The sequence below is a fragment of the Crocuta crocuta genome, unplaced genomic scaffold, assembly GCF_008692635.1.
Source record: "Crocuta crocuta isolate KB4526 unplaced genomic scaffold, BGI_CrCroc_1.0 scaffold196, whole genome shotgun sequence".
Lineage (NCBI taxonomy): Eukaryota > Metazoa > Chordata > Mammalia > Carnivora > Hyaenidae > Crocuta > Crocuta crocuta.
Window position 1 is genome coordinate 3143108 of NW_027531026.1, and position 20194 is coordinate 3163301.

Genomic DNA, 20194 nt, shown 5'->3' on the forward strand with positions numbered 1-20194 from the left:
TTTTTATTCTTGAAAATGTATTCAGGCACAAGTTCTGACATCATCTGACAGCATACTTCAGAAATAAAAGGAAGGAAGGAGGGAGGGAGGGAAGAAAGAAAGAAAGGAAGAAAACTGGATGGTAAAGTGTCTTTGGAGATAAAAAGATTGTGAGAGAAATATAGTAATACATTAGGTTTAACAGAAATGGGTAGTTTTGATGAAAACAGCTATGCAGAAATAAGAATAAAACACCAACAAATTTAACACAACAAATTTAAAAAGACTGATGCACAAGAAGGTGATATGTTGAAATGAATGAAACATAGGTTGGCACAAATGATAAAGCATCAAGAGGAAGTAGGGAAGGGTGGTGCTATATTACTGGAACAAAATGTGTTAGATGTTCAAACCAAGAAAAAAGAAAAAAAAAAAAACCATAGGACAATACCCAAAGTGACAGAAAGCCTGCAAAGGTACTTAGTAGTTAGGGGAAGAATAATAAAAGACCATCTAAAACATGTGAGAGGCTGTCATTTAAGTCTCTGCAGCTGAACAGCCTATATTAAAAATATTAGATCTGATTCCACATGCAGTTCTGATGTGAGAGGAAACAGCTTTCAAAATTGTTTAATGACCTCCTGATAGGAAGGTTAACAGGATTATCACACGGTTCACTGGAGGATGGACAGCAACTCTCAGCGTGTCCCTCACTCAATGTGTGATTCCAATATTCTCCTTTACAGGGAAGTGTAAAATCATTGTGTTACTCAAAGACATTAGTTAGAAAGTTGGGATGCTTTTAATGAGGGAAGTCCAACATAAAAGGGAAATGAGGAAAGGGAGAAAAGGGGTTTTAAAACCTGACTCTTTCAGCTTAGGTCTGCCTTAACTATGGGGGTGTCTGGGGGGACTGAACCTCTCAAGGTTTCAATTTGCTGTGGTCCCCTCTCACTTCTGACTGGACTGTTCACAACCTGGCAACTCATGTGACATTCTCTGTTTCTGACAGTTTATTGCTCCTCCAGTCTGTTCTCCAACCACTTTTTTTTTTTTTTTTTTTTGTCAAAGTAGAGAAGTATTCCCTGACTACCCTTCTGTTACACAGACCACAAAGCAATACTGCTTTGCATGGTCAGCATCCTGTGAGACTTTAACGAGAAGAGTCTCCATGATAGCCTCCTTTTCACAGTTGTGGTCTTAGTACCAGCTGAGTATGTGAGTCGGGATGGAGAAGGGAGGGAGGTAGTCCAAAGAATACTCTGAGCAGTATTCATCAGTCATGGAATAACAAAGATCATACCTTTTCTTTTTTGATGACCCATTATTCTGCCCTAGACTTGGATTCCCTAACTCCTGAGACACTGTATTAGGGCAATTAGTGCCAGGTGCTGTAACGAACAACCCTAGAATCTTAGGGACTTTACCCAATAAAGGCTTTTCTTCTGGCTAATATCACAGCCTGTGTGGCAGGCAGCTTTTCATCCCATGATTCTGGAATCCCAATTCTTCTATCTTGTGGTGGGATCACCTTCTAGGGCCTCTTCAGAGTCCACTCAGGTATTGTCTGTATTTAAGTGGCTTACCAGCAAAGAGTTAGGAAGATTCCATGATGCATTTTATGTCCATGAGTGGAAGTGGTGAACATTACTTCCAGGATATGGCACCAGTCTAATTGCAGGGGATGCTGGAAAATTTATTTTTTTCTAAGTGCCCAGGATGAAGAATTGTGATTTGTGAGCTTTTGGGCAGTGTCTACCACATTGACCAAGGGGTTTTTTCTTCTCTAATGCAAACTAATCCTTAATGGGTCTGTCTTCACAGCTTTAGCCATGTGTTCAGATATGTCTGAGTTTATGAACATTATTTAATGTAGAAACTGAGATAGATTAAGTTTAAATAGCTAATAAGTGACATCACTGGAATGTAACTCAGAATTTCCTGAGTCTCAAGTTATTATTTCCCCCTAAATTTTATATTTTGGGGCATGGCAGTAGGGATGAGATCAGTTTGGGAGGAAAATGACTCCTTTGCTTTGCACCCCTGAAGCCCTCTGAGATATCAGAACCTCTCTGGCACCAAAGATTTGTTACAGGTAGTACTAGAGCCAGGGTATTTCAGGGAAATACTTATATAGGAAATCCTGAGGTTGATATTGTCTCATACTGGCGGGAGAGTGAAAAACACTAGGAAAGACTGAACGCTGTCACCTTGTTTGCAAAATTGGGCAGAGTAAGATGGCCATGTCCAGTGGCCTCAGAAAATATCTTTAATTACCTCCCTTTTGACCAGAAAGCTGAAGCAAAATACCAATGCAGACCATTGAGAAAGAAAGACAATACATGGGATTGAGTCTGGATTTCAGTGTTGCCCTTAAATTGTTGTTTTGCTTTTTAGCAGCTCTGTGAGTATCGATTCATTACTTCAACTCTCAGATCCACTGTTTCCTTGTTAGCAAATGGGGATAGTGAAACATAACTCTCAAGGCAGTAAGGATTAAAGAAGTTAACAAGGGTACTATGCCTAACAAATAGGAGGCACTGCAACTAAGGGTTATTCCGTTTTCCCTTTTTATTAATTCTCTTTCAAAAATATGACATCAAGGGAAGGCATCATGGTGCAAAGATAGTTATTCTGGATGCTTGGAAAACTGATGAGGGAAAGTGGTAAATTAATTTATTAATTTATCATTAATAAATTTTTAATCCACTTTTCATTCATGTATCCATCCATCCATTCATTCATAGTTAATTCATTCTTTCATACATTCACCTAATATATACTCACTGTGGTAAAACATCGTGGTAAACATTGGGGAAAACAAAGAAGACAGCATGAACCCTGCTCTCAGGATCTTTGCTTTCTAGTGGAGGAGACAGGCATATGTGCATGTCATAGAAATTATAAGGTGGAGCATGATAAATAACATAGACATTTGAAAATTAAGTACTGTGGTTATACAGAAGAGGAAGGATAGAGTAAGGAATGTGAAAAGTATAAAAGAACCACGAGGATTTGTGTTGGGACTTGAATATTGGTGGCTCTGGAATTTCAGATTAAGAAAAATTATAAAAATTTTATTTGAGTATAGTTGACACAATGTTACATTAGTTTCAGGTGCAAAATCTAGTGACTCACCTCCTCTTTATGTTATGCTAGACTCACAATAAGAGTAGCTACCATGAGTCCCATTACATTGCTATTACTGTATCATTGACTGTCTTCCCTGTGCCGCTCCTTTTATTCCTGTAATGTATTCATTCCGTAAATGAAAGTCTGTATCTCCCATTCCCCTCTACCCATTCTTCCCATTCCCACATGCTTCTCCCCTCTGCAAGCATCAGTTTGTTCTATTTATAGGTTTGATTACACCTTGCTTGTTTAGTCATTGTTTTGTATTTTAGATTCCACGTGAGTGGAATCATGTGGTATTTGCATTTCTTGTTCTGACTTATTTCACTTAGTATACTATCCTCTAGGTCCATCCTTGTTGACATACATGGCCCTTTAGTTCAGTCTGTGTTGTTACAAATGATAAAATGCTCATCCTTTTTATGGCTTTGTAATATTCCTCTGTGTGTGTGTGTGTGTGTGTGTGTGTGTACGCACATGAATGAGTGCATACCACATCTTTATTCATCTATCAGTGGACACTTGGATTGCTTCCATATCTTGGCTATTGCAAATAATGTTTCAGTAAATATAAGGGTGCATAGATCTTTTCAAATTAGTGTTTTTATTTTCTTTGGGTAAATACCCAAAGGTGAAATTATTGAATCATATGGTATTTTTAAGTTTTTGAGGAACCTCCATATTGGTTTCCATAGTAGCTGTACCAATTTACATTCTCACCAACAGAGCACAAAGGTTCCTTATTCTCCACATCCTTACTAACACTTGTTATTTCTTTTTTATTTTAGCTCTTGTGATAGGTATGAGATAAAATCTCACTGTGGTTTGGATTTACATTTCCCTACTGATCATTGAACATCTTTTCATATGTTTATTGGACATCTGTATGCCTTCTTTGTAAAACTGTCTATTCATGTACTCTGCCCATTTGCTAATAGGATTGTTATTTTGGTATCAAGTTATGTAAGATTGGCAGAAGCAGGGCTATTTCTTTTGAAGCTATGTTTGCATAGCAAGAACACCAAATTTTCGTAGGCTGTGTATTATAAAAAATAAAGAGAACTCAATTTTCAATGATGGTTTTCTTCACATTTTTCTTATAAAAATTACAAAAATTAATTTTCTTTAATAGTAGACTTCATGCGCAGCATGGAGCTCACTGAGGAGCTTGAACTCATGGCCCTGAGATCAAGACCTGAGTTGAGATCAAGATTTGGATGCTCAACTGACTGAGCCACCCAGGCACCCCTACAAAAATTAAAATCTTATAAAACATCTTTTTCTCTTATTTGCTGAAAAATTATTAGTAATGATAACTATTTTTGGTTAGGTTATTTAAGGAGTTGTATTAGCTTGGGCTACCATATCAAAACACCATATACTGGGTGACTTACACAGCAGAAATTTATTTCTCACAGTCCTGGAGGCTGGATATCCAAGATCAGGTTGCCAGCATGGTTGGACTCTGGCGAGGATTGTTGTCCTGGTTTGCAGATGACACTCTTCTCACAATGTCCTTACACATCAGGGAAACAGCTCTGATGCCTTTTCTTTTTCTTCTTATAAGAGCAACAGTTTTATTGGATTAGAGCTCCACCCTTATGACCTCATTTAATTTTAATCACTGTCTTAAAGGCCCCATCTCCAGATACACTCACATTGGTGATTAGGGCTTCAACATGGGGACACAATTCAGTCCAGAGAAGCAGCTGACAGAACCTTGCCTCTTGGTGCTCTCTCCGCCTTGGAAACATGTTATGGTTCCTTTTGAGAACAGACTGGAGAGGAATAGGAGCAGCACAATCAGCTTTACCAAGTAATATCTCAGAGTTGTCACAATAAAAAAGCTCAAATGTACAATTCCAGTATGATTTGCATACTTGCCAAAGGCAATATCTATTTGAAATAGTAGTAATTGACTCTATTCTTCCCTTTGAGGTAAACGTATAAAGATTCTCATAAGGATAAAAATATAAATTTTGTCAATTTCCAATTGCTGGCTTTGTAGAAAATCCACACACTTTTTACAGGTTAATAAATAATTTTATAACTTTTTTATTTTTTTTTTCTTAACAGGTCTTAGAGATTTTTGAGCCTATACAATTAAATCATGATTAATGGCGTGTTTATCAAAGACCAGCATGCTTGGCTTATGGCAGTAAAAATAAGCACTTTTAGTTGGCCAAATAGATAGTAACCATCTGAACTTTTACAAATCAAGAATTAATTTCAAAAAGGTGCTACCTTTCCAAACCACCTATTTGGTAAAACTTGTGGCAATAAAGTATAAAAAGGGATTCCGTTCTTTTCTTGAATTCATGTATCATGAGTTTAACTCATGTTTATTAACTCATGTATCATGAAAAAAATTCTGCTTTGTAATTCACGTTCAGTTCTCACTCTACTTGTTTTATATTGAATACAGCTATGGTGTGCCATAAAAAGATAATTTGGACAGGAATATCTGTTGGTTTTAGACTGTTTTTGTGTCTCCTCAGTCAGGACCATCCCTTGGGAGATGTTGACCCTGGGAAATCACATGGTGTGTCCTCTTTCCTCTAGTTTGGCATCTTCATGTAACTGAAAGGATGTTCTACCGAGCACTGATGACTCTGGAGAGAGAAAAGAAATCACAAATGGGCCAAATGCAGCTTAATAGGTTTGTGCAGAAGGAGGGGCAGGGTCAAGAAGGTACTTTGTGAAAATTAGGAAAAAGGTGCAACTTCCCCTGGGTGGACACAGCCAACCCCATTCGAGGGGATGTGGTTTGGCAAATAGACCAAAGGTTGCATTTAGTTCCCATTTTCCCTTTTAGGTGGACAACTGCCTACAGTGGTCTTGGACAGGGCCAAGTTAAGGCCTAAACTGAGGGATCAGCTTCTAACAGTACCTGCTATTATACTTTACACATAGTAAATAGTTGGGATATGATAATTATGAATGAATAGTATAATCATTATATTTGAACAGTACACAATTGTTTGTGGAACACCATATCTCAGAATGAGTTACACGTCCAGCTTCTAAAGGTTTTCTATTAATCTGGCAGAAAGGCATTTATGAGTAGCATAGTAAATTTATAAAATTCTCCTCTTGAAAAAGATGAATGATAATTCCATAAAAAAAAGAAAAGAAAAGGAATCAGTGTTATTTGATCCGTTTTATGACCTGTCCAGGTAAATTTGGATTTGGGATTACCTACATTTTTGTGTGAAATAAAATGATATTTTTCTTTTCTGAAGTCATTTAACAAATCTGTGCAAAACCAGAGGCTGAGGTGACGAGTGAAGGCCTTTTTGCTCTTGAATTCTTCAACACCTATGGAGACAAGTTTCAGTGTTTGCTTAAAAGAAGACAGTGGTTTTCTCCTCAGGTCTAGGACTAGTTACATAACATTCAGAGTCCCCAATGTAAAATGATAATGTGGGGGCCAGCAGGGTGAGGAAGGCTGTTTCCCCTTTGCACAAATGAATGGGCACCCCCAAGGGACACCACCTCTGTGGTGGTGTACACTTAGTGTCTATATCAGAGGTGGGCAAGAAGCCTTCTCCCAAACCTGGCCAAATAGCCAAGCACCTGCTGGCAAAGGGAAAGGTGGGCCAAAACCCCGGCCAAGGAGAATCGTAAGAAACAATTTTGACCTTGGCCTAAAGAATCTCATTTCACCAGGTCTAGAAGGGAGGAAAAGGGTAATACAGACAAAGGCTACTGCCTGAGAGAAAAGCACAGTGTGAAAACCCAAGCTTAAGGAATACTAGTCATTGGAGGGCTCTGCTCATTAGGAAGCAGATGGTGAAGGTGGTTGAATGTAAGTCTAGAATGACATTCCATCATTCAGTAATTTTTAAGTGCCTACTATGTCTCAGGCCCTATGCTAAATGCTGCTCATATAATGTTGAGCAAAATCAGACGTGTTCATTACTCTTATGAGGCTACACCTAATGAAAAAGTTAGGGTCCAGTTGAAGAGGTTCTTGAATGTCATTTGCATTCAGGGTTTCTCTGTAGACCTGAAAATGTCTCAAGTCAGAAATGCTTATCTTTGTTTCCTACAGCCCCTACTACTGCCACTCATAAGTTTAAATTCTTTCTTTCTTTAAAAAAAAAATATGTCTTTTTCTACATTGTTTATTACATTGGTCCCTATCTCTCCAATACTAAAGAATAACATGTTTATTTTTAAAATGTATTTTTTAAATTATTTACTGCTTTCCACTCTTTGTTGTGAATAATAGTGAAGACAGGAATGTGTTACTGAGAAATTCTTTGCCAGAGGTCACTTGTAGTTTGGTTGATTGGAATTCAAAGTATATTACCCACAGTTAAATTTTTTAAAAAATTTTTATGTCTTTATTTTATTTTGAGAGACAGAGACAGAGAGGAAGCAGGGGAGGGGCAGAGAGAGAGAAAGACATAGAATCTGAAGTAGGCTCCAGGCTCTGAGCTGTCAGCACAGAGCCCGATGTGGGGCTTGAACCCACGGACTGTGAGATCATGACTTGAGATGAACTCGGCCGCTTAACTGACTGAGCCACCCAGGCACCCACTCCCCCCACTCACTGTTAAATTTGTCTACCCAGAACCAGGAACATATTTAGCACATATATATGTATGTATGTATGTGTGTGTTTGTGTGTGTGTGTGTGTGCACGCGTGCACTCACAGGCACATGTATGTATGCAGTATAAATACCACATGGGAGACTTTTTTGGGAAAATTCACTCAAGAAATTCTGAGATAATAACATAAATGACTTATTAGGGACAAGTCTTTCCTGGTATAATGATAGAAGGGACTCCTTTTAGGTCACTTTCTACAACATGTCAGGGCTGCTATCTAAAGTGAAGAGTGAGAGCTAAGATTAACCCTGAGGTATAGATGTGGGATGAGTGAGGAACAGAGGGGGGATATATAAAGCAGTGTAGTAAGTCAGAGGACAGGCTTATGGGGTGGAAGTGGGAGGTAGAGCAGTGGGAGACTGTGGATAACCAGAAGACAGTGGGTACCTGAAGCATGACAGAGGTAAAGACCAAGAAATTGTGAAAAAGGGAAGAAATTAGGAGGAAAAGGGCCAACTTGGTCTTATTTTCTATCCCTGCGGTACTAACATTCTGCCCAACTAGTGAAAGCCATTTTGAAACCATAGTAATTGGGTAACAGAAGCATAGCAGATTGAAGGACCAACAGTCTAAAGGTCAAAGGATAAACCCCAGTTCTCCCATTTACCAGTTGTGTGGCCTTGAGTAAGTTATTTCACTTCTCTGAGCTCTGGCTCCCTATATAAAAAGTGGGTGATACTAATAGACTCAGACTTACATGGTTATTTTAAGGAATAATTGAGGCTATGTGTGCAGAATACAGAATGTAAGCTCCACACAGGTAGAGAGTTTGCCTTGTTGTCTGCTGAATTCCCAGTGCTTAAGACAGTTCCTGGCATTCTTCGTTCTTCAGACAATTAATGAATAAGAAGGAAGAGATTTGTAAGTGGGGTGGCATTTTAAAATACCTAATCCATGGGTTGTTTGAAGCTGATGAAATTAATGGTTACAAGAAGTGAAGATTCTAAAAGAATGAGATTGAATTCAAGTCCCAGTGCTGGTACTCAGCATTCTTTTTTTTTTTTTTTTTTTTTNGGCCTCAGTTTCTTCTTCCATGAAATTTGGGTAATTATAGTACTCACTCATGGGATTACTGTGAAGATAAGATGAGATGCAAAGCAGTTTGTGCCTGGCACATAGTAAATGCTCAGTAAATGTTAGGTGTAATGATGGTGATAACAACTTTGCTATTGAGAGCAGTTCTCAGCACTATAGGAAGGTTTCAAGTTACCCGAAGTCATCCTCTGATCTTGCCAAAGCTGAAGCAAGAAGCAGTGCTCTTTGTGAATCTTCTTTAGCCCTCTTAGAAGGGTGTGTGTGGCCCCAAGTCTGGCAGGGACAGAGCTGAGCAGAGCTGTTCACAGCAAATCTGTGATGATGATCTTCTCATCTGTCTTCTAAGCTGTGGGCGGCTCCTTCTTTGGGAAGCAAGTTATAATCAGAACTTGGAACAAGCTACCTTCCAAACAATGCTCTCATTGCCTTTTCTGCCATTTAATTAATGCCAGTCTAATTTTATAGAAAGTATATAAATATGACTTATGCATATTTGTACCTATATTTTTCTGTGAGGCTTGCCATGAGGTACATAGCCACTTAAATCATATCCTTCTGATAAATATCTCTGGCCTGAATACTTAACTTTATTTTTTAGAACCACGTTTAGGGAACTTAGCAAGTGGAAGGATGGATATACCTTAAGCCAACCTACAGGTTATCATTGACTAAAACCAAAAGGTGAACCTCTTATTTCTTCCAGATTATATTTTGCTTTGGGATTTAGGTAAATTTCAGCTGATGGCACTCAAGACCGCTTTTGCTCATGCTTTCCTTCCAGTTTCTGTCAGTCTAAGTCAAGATAGAGACAGCAGCCTATGGACTGCTTCTTGAAGGTTATGAGGACAGTGATCCATGCATTCTGTTTTTAACTTTCATCTTAGTGCATATAATTTAATTCAGGCCATGACTGAAATACATTCAAATCCTGAAAGAGTTGCACCATAACTCTTGGAGGTTTAGCACAGACCAACTGGGTGTAGTAGAGTGACTGTTGAGCTTCTCTATGACTAAATTTGCACTGTGTCTGTAAGTATGTGCACCAGCAAGCTGATTTTATTAGAACTTTGAAGAACTAGTAGAAAAGCTCTTTCTTTTTTACCAAACATGGATTTAAAAAATTACACAGAAATCAGTATTGTCAAGTCACATGAAGTGCAATTATAAGCAGAAGGCTTGAAACCTGTTTTTGCTTAAAGCCTTTATTTGATTTAGCCAAAACAACAGCAATAAATTGTATTCAAAAGCATTTTTGATCCCTTTGCAACAGTATTACTACTAAGAGCAGGGTCTACATAATATCCCCCCTTTATCGTTAAGGTCAGTTTTCCTTAGGCATCCCAAAGTATCCAAATCTGTGTTTACAATTCTGGAGACAAAGGATTATTCAGACTCTAGTTACTGTTTAATACTTGGAAAATTGGTATTATTAGACAATTACTATGACACTGATTTTGCATTTTTATTTTCTTGACATCTTCCTTGGAACCAGCAGAATCCCAAGGATTAAAATGCAAAAACATGTCATTAAAAAATTTAACAGAAACATTCCTCTTCCATTTTCCTCCTGAAATTTTAGGATGTATTTCATGTCTTCCCTTTATTCTCCTTTCCCCACAATACTACTTTTAACATTTTGAGACCTTAGGTAGTCAGTGCGTACTATCAATACCCAATAGGAATATAACTGATACCATTAGGGCAGTAAGTTGAGGACTACATCTTTGGCTCAGAGTTCACCATAAGAATAATTCTTTTTGAATGGCTATAATTACACTTGATTTTTTTTTTTATATATAGTCCTGTCGTATAAGATCTAGTCTTGCATTGATCTTTCCTCTTCCTTTGGCTTAATTGCCACCCCAGATACAGATGAGTTTCAAAGTCCCCCAAACTGTTTCACAAACCAATTCATATTTAGGGTCTACATGACAAAGTTACAAAACTGTCATTTTGCTTTTGTGTTTTCAACAGCCCCATCAGGTAGTCAAGGCAAGTGGAAGCATTTCCTTAAAATGATGACTGTGAAATATGGACAGATTAAGTGGCTTGTTTGTGGTTACCTAGTCAGTGACATGGGCAGCTAGAAGGATTCAGGTCTCCTGATCCACATGTACAAGATTCTCTTTATTATCCTGCACAGAATGTTAATTGTCAGATGAGACAAACGATAAGTAGAGAGCTGGCCAATTTCGTGATGAGATGGCTATAGGTAGCAAAGGATACTTGTTCCCTTAAGTTTTTTATGGCAGTGCTGGACAGCTAGCTCCCTGGACACTCTCTTGAATTAGTCTTAAGGTGTAATGGTGATTTCAGGCATGCTAGGATATAGCATCAGAGACCTGGGGAGGTCCAGGTAGTGGACTGGAATAGCTGCAGCTATTAAATATCTAGGTCATCTTTTATAGAGGGTTGTAATGTATACTCTAGCTTCTGATTTCAGTGCTGCCAGAAAGGGAAAAAAATCTATCTTGCTAAAATGTAGTCAGACAGCAGTTTGTCTTTCCAAAACATTATTAGGTATTATTACAGAATGTGAACACCTTTCATTCCTGACAAACAGGAAATGTATGCTGCACTACTGGTATGTCAATCAGAGTGATAGCATCAATTTTATGGTTTTTAATTCATCCCCACCTCCTGCCGAGCCTTTTGCTCATCCCAAATTATGAATCTTAAAAGGTATGTGATTAAGAAGAAAAAATATGTCTCTGCCTGTGTGAACTCCCTTGTGAAGAGCTTGGAGACAGATATTTAAGAGATTTGTAAAGCATGCCCTGACCACTCAGTGATTTGGACAAGTGACTTACATTTCCTGCAGTTGGGAGTGTCCTCTCATGTTTTTGCTTTAATATTTTGCTAGCAACTCAAGTGATATTTTTTATATGCATTGACACCTTTACATTTGTTAAGGAGCAGAAAGAAAATAACGTATTAAAAGCTGTATTTGTCAGTACATGATGCTTCAGTTACATTTTCAGTTTAGGTTTTCAGAGTCTATTTCTTTCATTGTGGTCTTTTGTTGTTTTTGATATACATGCAATAATAAATACAAAGCCATTTCTAGAGCTGAGCTTGGAATGCACAGTTCTTTTCTTTCTACCCCTTAATTCTTGCCTTCAACATGTAATGAAAATGAAGAACAATGCCAGTGTTAGTAGGAAGTGAGGCTGTTTATAAATAAATAAATAACATGTGCTTGTGTGGGGTGTATGTGTATATGGGGGGATTGTGGGGTGTGACACACACACATGATTTCTTCTCTGCAGGGGGTGTGGGAGCCTGGGGTTTCTGAATCTGTCCTCCCATGCTCCTCTCTTGTTTCTGGTGAGGAGCCATATTTCTTGTTTTTCCTGTGCAGCTCCACCTGGGCTTCATTTGCTGCCACAAACTCTGCCAATAGCACACACTTATTTAAGATTTAGGCATATCGTCTGATAGTTGCTGATTGTAAGGTGAAGCCATAGTTACCAATTGGTCAAGGTCAACTTTCCCTTTTTCTACTGACCACAGAGTAAATGTTCCATCACTGACAGATAATTCTCTATCTCCTTTTAGCACATGATGACATATTTGATGGGTCTTTAATAAGGACTTTCACTGTATGGTGTCCTCCATATTTAAATCACCCTTAGTCATTTCAGCCTTAGCTTTAACATTTTTAGTGCTTAGTGTTTCCACGAGAGTGCATGGAGACTTGAACTAACCCATGTGGCATTTGTTTACGAAGGATTTTTCATTCTGCTTTTACCACAATTTCTCTGATTCAGAGTTGAAGTATGCTGATTCGCTTCCATGCAAGAAAGCAAATGTAGAACATGAGCAAGAGCTCTTCCTTTCCTGGTTGGGCACTAGCATCAAACGCTGTTTTGAGAGTGATGGTTAAAGGCATGTGCAAATGTGGCTAATACAGGAGGGCCTGCCTTCAAGAGAGGCCATGCCCAGAAACAAGGTGCCCTCCCCACTTAGGAAGAAAGAAGGTGTCAAGAATCCTGTCAAAGGAGCTTTCTCTAAAGATGTAGCCACACCTCTCTTTCTTTGGGTATGTGGTGTTAGCATTTCCAAAAGTGAAATTATGAAATTCGCTCTCTCACTTGCTTCCTAAGGTATTATGTCACTGTGTTATTAAAGGCAAGGGCACTGAAGCTTGGAGAAATTAAGCAGCTTACTTTAAGGTCATGCAGATGGTAAGTGGCAGGGCTGGGTTTTGAACTCACGTTTTCTGAGTTCAAATTCAGTGCCCTTTCCTCTACCCTGTAGTTGCTTATTATTTGAACTACTTGTGTGACACTTTTTCTGCTTAAATTCTCAATTAGATTACTTGTTTATGAATTCCTCAAGAACAGTGACATGTTTATAATAGGGATTTGCACATGGTATATGCTAAATGAGTATAAACTTTAGATTGATTAATGAGCTGACCAGTTTTCCTCTTTCTCCCTTTATGTGTTAGGGCATTTAATTGTAGCACAAATGTTTACAGGCATTAAGGGGACTTCTGTTGGATATTGGGAACATTAGGTGATTGTTTTAGACTGAATTGTTATGTCCCCCCAAATTCATATGCTAAAGCCCTAACTCTCTGTATGACTCTTTTTGGAGATCAGGCCTCTAAGGAAGTGATTAAGATTCAATGACATAATAAGGGTGGAACCCTGACCTGATAGGATTAGTGTTTTTATAAAATAAAGACTCTTCTCCCTTGTTAGCTTTCTCTTTCTATCCTCTTCCTCCCTTTCTCCCTCTCTCTCTCTTTTTCTCCTCTCTCTCCCTTTCATGTCACATGTCCTAAGGAAATGCCAAGTGAAGATAATAGTGAGAAGGCAGCCATCTATAAGCCAGGAAGAGTCTCTCCAGAAACCAAGTCACCTGGCACCTTGACCATGGACCTCTAGCCTCCAGAATTGTGAGAAAATAAGTTCTGTCATTTAAGCACTCAGTCCATGGTACTATGTTATGGCATCCAGAGCAGACTAATACAGTAATTAAAACCAAATCTTATTCAAGCAGGTCATTATCCTGTGGGGGGGATAGAGAATAGCCATAGAGATACAACTGAATTGGATATATGCTCATGTGCGTTGTCCCTTTGGAAGTGAAAGTCAATGTTATACCAGTGGGCCCAAAATGCCCTAAATTCAAAATGGCATCAGATTGGCTCAAAACATTTTGTACTGTTTAGAAGTGCATATGGCACAATTTGAGGCTGCATGGTTGGGGGTGAAAGTGAGAATGAAGGCAAAGTCTTTAGAGAGAAGATGAGAGTCTGTGTCCTGAAGAATGAATAACAGTTTTCTGAAAACAAGGTGAATGAAAGTATCTGTTCCTCTGAGAGAATAGAGGTATAAGTGAACACAGTGGAATCCTGGATTCATTCTTTGTGGCTGAAGCTTAGAATGTACATGCAGAAGTTATACAAGGTGAGGTTGGAAAGATAAGAGCCAGTTGTTTTTGTTTTTTGTTTTTTACAAATCGTCATATGTTGAGCTTAGAAATCAGACTTCAATCTGCGAGTAACATGGACGACATAAAAGAATTTTAACTTCTGCAGTTATAGAATCAGATTTGCAGTTTAGAAACCTACTGTCAATGCACTGTGGAGATTGTACTGGGACCTGCCTGATCTTGGGGTAGGATTAAGGGAGTGATGCTGGATCATAAATTTTCTAGGGAAGATTACATAAAAGCAGTCATGAAGCTGTCTTTCATATCTTCTCCTTAGCTCAAGGACAGAACTCAAATTTTCAACCATTCAGAATTCAAGTAATACTTCCTTCGTTTTAAATACTTGCTTCTTTTTATTATGGCATCGGAATAACTTATTTCTAGAAAAGAAATGACTTCTTGTTCTTGTGGATACCACACATCACGAATGACATCCATGCTCTGGTCCTCATCAAAACCAGAGTGGCTCCAAAATGAATAAGCCGGTGGTCTGGGGAGAAATTCAGCATTCTCTATTCTTCTTCTGAACACTCCTTGGTTTCATTTTTATGAGGTACCACATTTTGCTATGCTTTTAGCTGGACCTGTTTGAATGTTCTTAATCCAGTGTTTCAGAGAGCAGTAAAAAGAACAAGTAAACATGTTCACTGAGCAATCACGAATGTAAGCCCTAAGCCCAACAGGATTCATAAAATATATAACCTCACCCTAGCCTGGCCAGGATGCTGTAGACTGGAACGAGTTGAAATATGGGAGAAAGTTCATGTTTTTGTGGTATGAACTGGAATTTTTCTGTGTGCCTAATGAGTTTTAAAACAGTTGTAAAATCACTACTCTTTGACTCTCCTGAGAGTAACATACATGAGAAAGGTGGACAACTCTGTCTTGTGATTAATACGCCTTCCCCACTCAGTACTGTACTCATTTTTTCCTCTTCAAACATCAGTTTACTGGAGAGGGACTGTTCTCACTTTTATGTGTCACACAGATTCTTTGAAAAACCGTGATGATTGGTTATCATGACACACAGATACCTTTCTTCCTGGGCACTTATTATCAATCTGGGAATCGCGTCACCCCAGTCACCCTCGAATGTTTCCTAATGACTGCATTCTTACTGGCTGGAAGTAACTCTTTGACTCAACAGGGAACAAGGGCCAGATGGTATGCAGACATGTACTTGAGATGGTGCGAGCCTCATTTGTTCTGTTTCTTGTTACTTACTGTCACTCCTTAGCTCACTACACAGAAGAGACTCATCCTCTGGGCTGCTTTTTGCCATTCATACCAGGATATAATGACAGTAATGGACTCTTTATTAACAGTATTGTTATTATGGGTTTCTTTTTGTTGTTGTTTTTCAAACTGCCTTTTTAAAAAAAAAAAAAAAAAGGTGAGATATAAATAAATTCAACACTGTAAACAGGTCAGCCAGAACACAGATGGGTAAATACAATGAATGTTGTCCCATTCTAATGAATAACCTTGAACTTATTCCAACAACGGTGTTACGGCTCAAAAATAATTTTATTTGGGAAAGTCTCTTTTGACATGTCTTCAGAGACTTTGCCTATCAATCATAGAAATCATCATTCTCTGAGGGTGGGTTAGATCTTTAAAAAAATTCCTTGAACAAATAATTATTAGGTGCTTACTAAGTGGCAGACAGTGTACCAGGAGCAAGGAGCAAGACAGACATGGTTTCTGCCTTTGAAGACATTTAAGATCAAATCTGAGATGGATGTCTGAGCCCTGGATAATACCTTTACTGATAAGAACAAGATGTGACTATACAGTGACAATCTTAACTGCCTCAGATGACAATTTTAAAGAAGAAATTTAAAACATTTTGAGTAATGGCAGCATCTCTGGAATAACTCTCAAACATACTACCTAGAAGACAAATACTGACTTTTTATGCAGACAGTATAGTGCTATAGAGTTTATAAAACACTTTATGTACATTATATCACTCTCTTCTTATAGGAATTCTAGATTAGCAACTGTGTTTGAGTAACACTTTCCTCTCCTGTAAAATAAATGCTCTCTAGGTGTCTTCTAATTCAAAAGTCTGTGATTCTTATGTCTGTATGTCCATACTTTCACACTGTATCACGGGTTCTTACTTTACAATAGTTCCCTGTGATCTCTCTGGCTGAGGACCATCCAAACAGAGGTGGGTGTCCGATGTCTTCTTTTGAAGGTGGCATGAGGCCTGGGGTGCTGTTGGGCTGGGCATCTAGAAGCCTGGCAAGGAATGGACTGGGCTCATGGCTCAGCCTCAAGATGAGGAACAGAGACTGAAGCTGAAGTCCAAGGTGAGGGAACTCCCCTGGGAGTGAGGGAGGGTCTGAAGTGTCAGGTTCACAAGATCAAGCAGAGCTCAAAGAAATCAGACTCAAAGAAAAATGTTGGCTAGTGTTTTTTTCAAAGATAGAGAGATTGAAGAAGCAGAACTTAGAATGCTACCTGAAGAAAACAAAATTTCTTTTTATGGATACTAGGGACAGAGTTCAGAAACTATTAGAGTAATAAGCTAAAAATGTGAAATATTTTTAAAAATTGGCTTTTCTCCCCTTAATCCTGTCAGTGGTTAAACAGTGAAAATAAGAGAAAATGTAGCTCTGTTCTAAAACTTTACCTCACCACCTTTCCAACCAGAAGGTCATTCTGATAAAGAAAATGGAGAATGTTTATCAAATAGAACATCTTTGATGTTCTATCATGATTTCCCTATAGAACTTGTCTTTACAGTTTGAAATTATACCTCATTCTTTTTTTTAAAAAATTTTTAAATGTTTTTATTTATTTCTGAGAGAGAGACAGCATGAACAGGGAAGGGTCAGAGAGAGAGGGAGACACAGAATCAAAAACAGCCTTCAGGCTCTGAGCTGTCAGCACAGAGTCCGACGCGGGGCTTGAACCCATGAACCGTGAGATCATGGCCTGAGCCGAAGTCAGATGCTTAACCGACTGAGCCACCTAGGCGCCCCTTCCTCATTCTTAATGTTTTCCAGCCTTCTTTGTATCAAATATAACATGTTTATAAGTCCGATTATTAAGATCTAAATCTCTCCCTTCTGTAAAAATGTATACACAGGAAAAATTAAGAGAAGTTTTGTTTCAAGAGTTTGCTGCTCATCCCAGAAAATTAAGTGAAGCGTTTGAATGTGTCAAAGCCATGCAAAGAGATAAAGTAGTCTTTGATGGCTTTTACTACATACACAGAAACACACACAATGGGGATGCAGGGGTAAGTAAACTGTGAGAACATTCCTAGGGACTTCTGGGTATGACAGGGTACCTTTGGAAAACACCTTTACTTTGGACCCAAACCATTTCACTGCCATGTTCAGAATTTACACCTGTGTTTTCCCAGCAACACTTATCCATGGCATAAGCTGACTGCTTGAGGTAGGATGCAAATACAATGGATGCAATTATATACAAATCATGGGTACAGGAAGCAGCTAATCATCTGTTTTAGTTTTCTAGTTCAGGTTTGGTATCCCTTTTTAACCCCGGGCACATTTAGTAGCCATGTTTCAAACTAATCCAGAAGCTGATTTTGCTTGTTTTCCTGTTTAGTTTTCAGTCTTTTTCCGGGTAATTTTTAAGTCTCTAGGTGTTTTTCTAGTCAGCCATCTTCCAGAATTTTAGCACCAATAAGTCTGCTTTCAGGCCTTTTTGCTTTGTTGCTGTTGTTTTCTTTCCCTGAACAAATTTATAACATTAGGTCTCACTTTATCGAGAAGCTTTATTTTCCATCTGCTCTCCATTTTTGCTCTATTATTAGGCTATGCTTCTGGTATTCCGATCCTGCTTCATTTCCAGGACTCTAGTTGACGTCAGTGGGGAACCTAGGCAAAGGAGGAGAGCATGATACTGGGCTTGGCTCCACAGGCTGTTTTGGGAAAAGCGTCTGGTCTCTTTGAGGTGGGACTTCCGTTGGATGGACCCCCTGTTTTTTTCCTACAGACAATGGAGCCTCTGCATCATATTTAATGCAACCGTCAGTACAGGATGATATACTTGCTCAACCACCCAAATATATTGACTTTCTGTTAAGAGGCTTTTAACATAAATTTTAAGAGATTAGCAAAATGCATCACAGACTATTGCTGAGAATGCAGAGATTTTAACTACGTTTCTCCTCCATTGATTTTAGTTAATATATTTTAACCACCCCCTTATTTTACTGTACCTTTTAATTTGTTATTCATTTGTTTGAAACCAGAACTCTGCTGAGGCGCTCTGGACCCACAGGAACTGAAATAGTTTGCCTTCATTATCTGGTAGACCTGCTCGAGTCTGTAGGCCCTGACAGAAACCACAAGACTGTACAAACTGGCAACTGTGGGTTTGTCTGTTCTCTATTGATTCTATTTCTGGAAAAAAACATGAACCAATGGGTGAGCCATGTGACTGTACAACTTACCCAAAGCCCTCATCATAAGGGAGATAGAGACCTTTTGCAGACAGGTCATGAAGGGAGCTCAACACTTTTCTGTTGCCTTTTAAGCATGGCCTTTTCAAGCTTTGACTTACAAGTTTAACTACTTATATTCTGGAATATGAAACTACTATAGAATTGTAATATTCTATAGCATGTTATTTATATTTGGTCATATTGTCCCAAACGTCTGATAAAATATGTAATATGGACTTGATAGAACTTTGCTTAGGAAGCATCTTATTCTTTCTTCCACTTTGAGAATTACTAGGCAACTTCATCATAAAATTTTAAAAGCGAATAATATACATGTACTTTTCGGACTATGAAGCTACAGTTGATAAAGTGTTTCCCTCTCTTGAGCTTTGGTATTGGTGTTAAATACCAGTACTCAGGTAAGTAGAATGCATGACCTCTCTGTGGTATGGCCTACTGAAAGAGTTCTGATTTTGGCTCTAGCAAGCTGTGTCCTTGATCTCTCTCCCCTTTCCCATTACAGGTCAAATGACCAGAAGGTCTCTAGTGCTGGTTTTAAGATTCAAAGTGAATAAAAGCCCTTGGAAACACCAGAAATATTCAGGTAGAAGAGAACACATCCTCTTACACACACACACACACACACACACACACAGCCCCTCAACAGAAAAACCAAAATAGCTCCCCTTCCTCCTCCCCCAACAATGACAATGCAGCCATCTGTTGGACGTTCCATTTCACTTAGCAGCTGCTCTCAGATACAGAAATCTGCATTCCTCCGGCTCGTGCTGGTATGCATGCAGCATGTGTGGGTACTAGCATTTGACTCTCCCACCCAAAGGAATGGCTTTCATTGAATAAAAATGATCACAGAAGGTTTCTTACTCTCCCATCACATATAATGCCTTTTTCCTGATAATAGGCATTTGGAGCTATCTCTGCTCCTCTGTGTATTAAAATAAACTCTCTTAGAGATATTCACATCCAACCATCATCTAAAATTAAAGAGAACAACCAGGAAAAGGCTTCAGTGAAGCTTTTGCCTTGCCAGAAACTTCCGCTTTAAAAGACAGTGGAAGAGGGTGGAATATAAAGTTCCACTCTACTTTAATTTTGTCAATACCCCCTACATTGCACTTAAGCACTGGGAAATGAATGTTGTTTAAAAGGGAACCAGGAGGCTTTCAGAAGCAGCATTAATCTTACCATCAAACTAAATGACAATATAGAAGATAAATCTCCAAAGGGGACAGAAAAGTGAAGCCCTTTAAATCAACCACCCTCACCCCTGGCCTCTTCTCCAGGCTGAAATTTTGTCTTCTGTGTGGTATATTATATAAAGGGGTATATCATTAAAAAAAAAAAAGAGGCGCTTGGGGTGGGGGTTGGGAGGAGCCACAGTTATAAACAACAACAGCAAAAACCTACAGGCACTGTATACAGAGAACCTTGGGTAAAATTGGATCTGCTTTTGAGTACATAATTTAGGACATTTGTTACAAGATTACTGTGGTTTTCTATAAATGTTAGTTTGCTGCATTATTTTCCATGAACTA

General features: G+C 38.6%; 1 long non-coding RNA gene across 1 annotated transcript in view; it reads right to left on the reverse strand.

The window, feature by feature from the left end:
• Window positions 1–4497: 4497 nt before the first annotated feature.
• LOC144237325 (uncharacterized) overlaps window positions 4498–20194 on the reverse strand; it is a 288758-nt gene continuing 273061 nt past the window's right edge. Inside the window, exon 5 of the long non-coding RNA XR_013336828.1 lies at window positions 4498–5723. This is a non-coding gene — a long non-coding RNA (uncharacterized LOC144237325). The remainder of the gene's footprint in view (window positions 5724–20194) is intronic.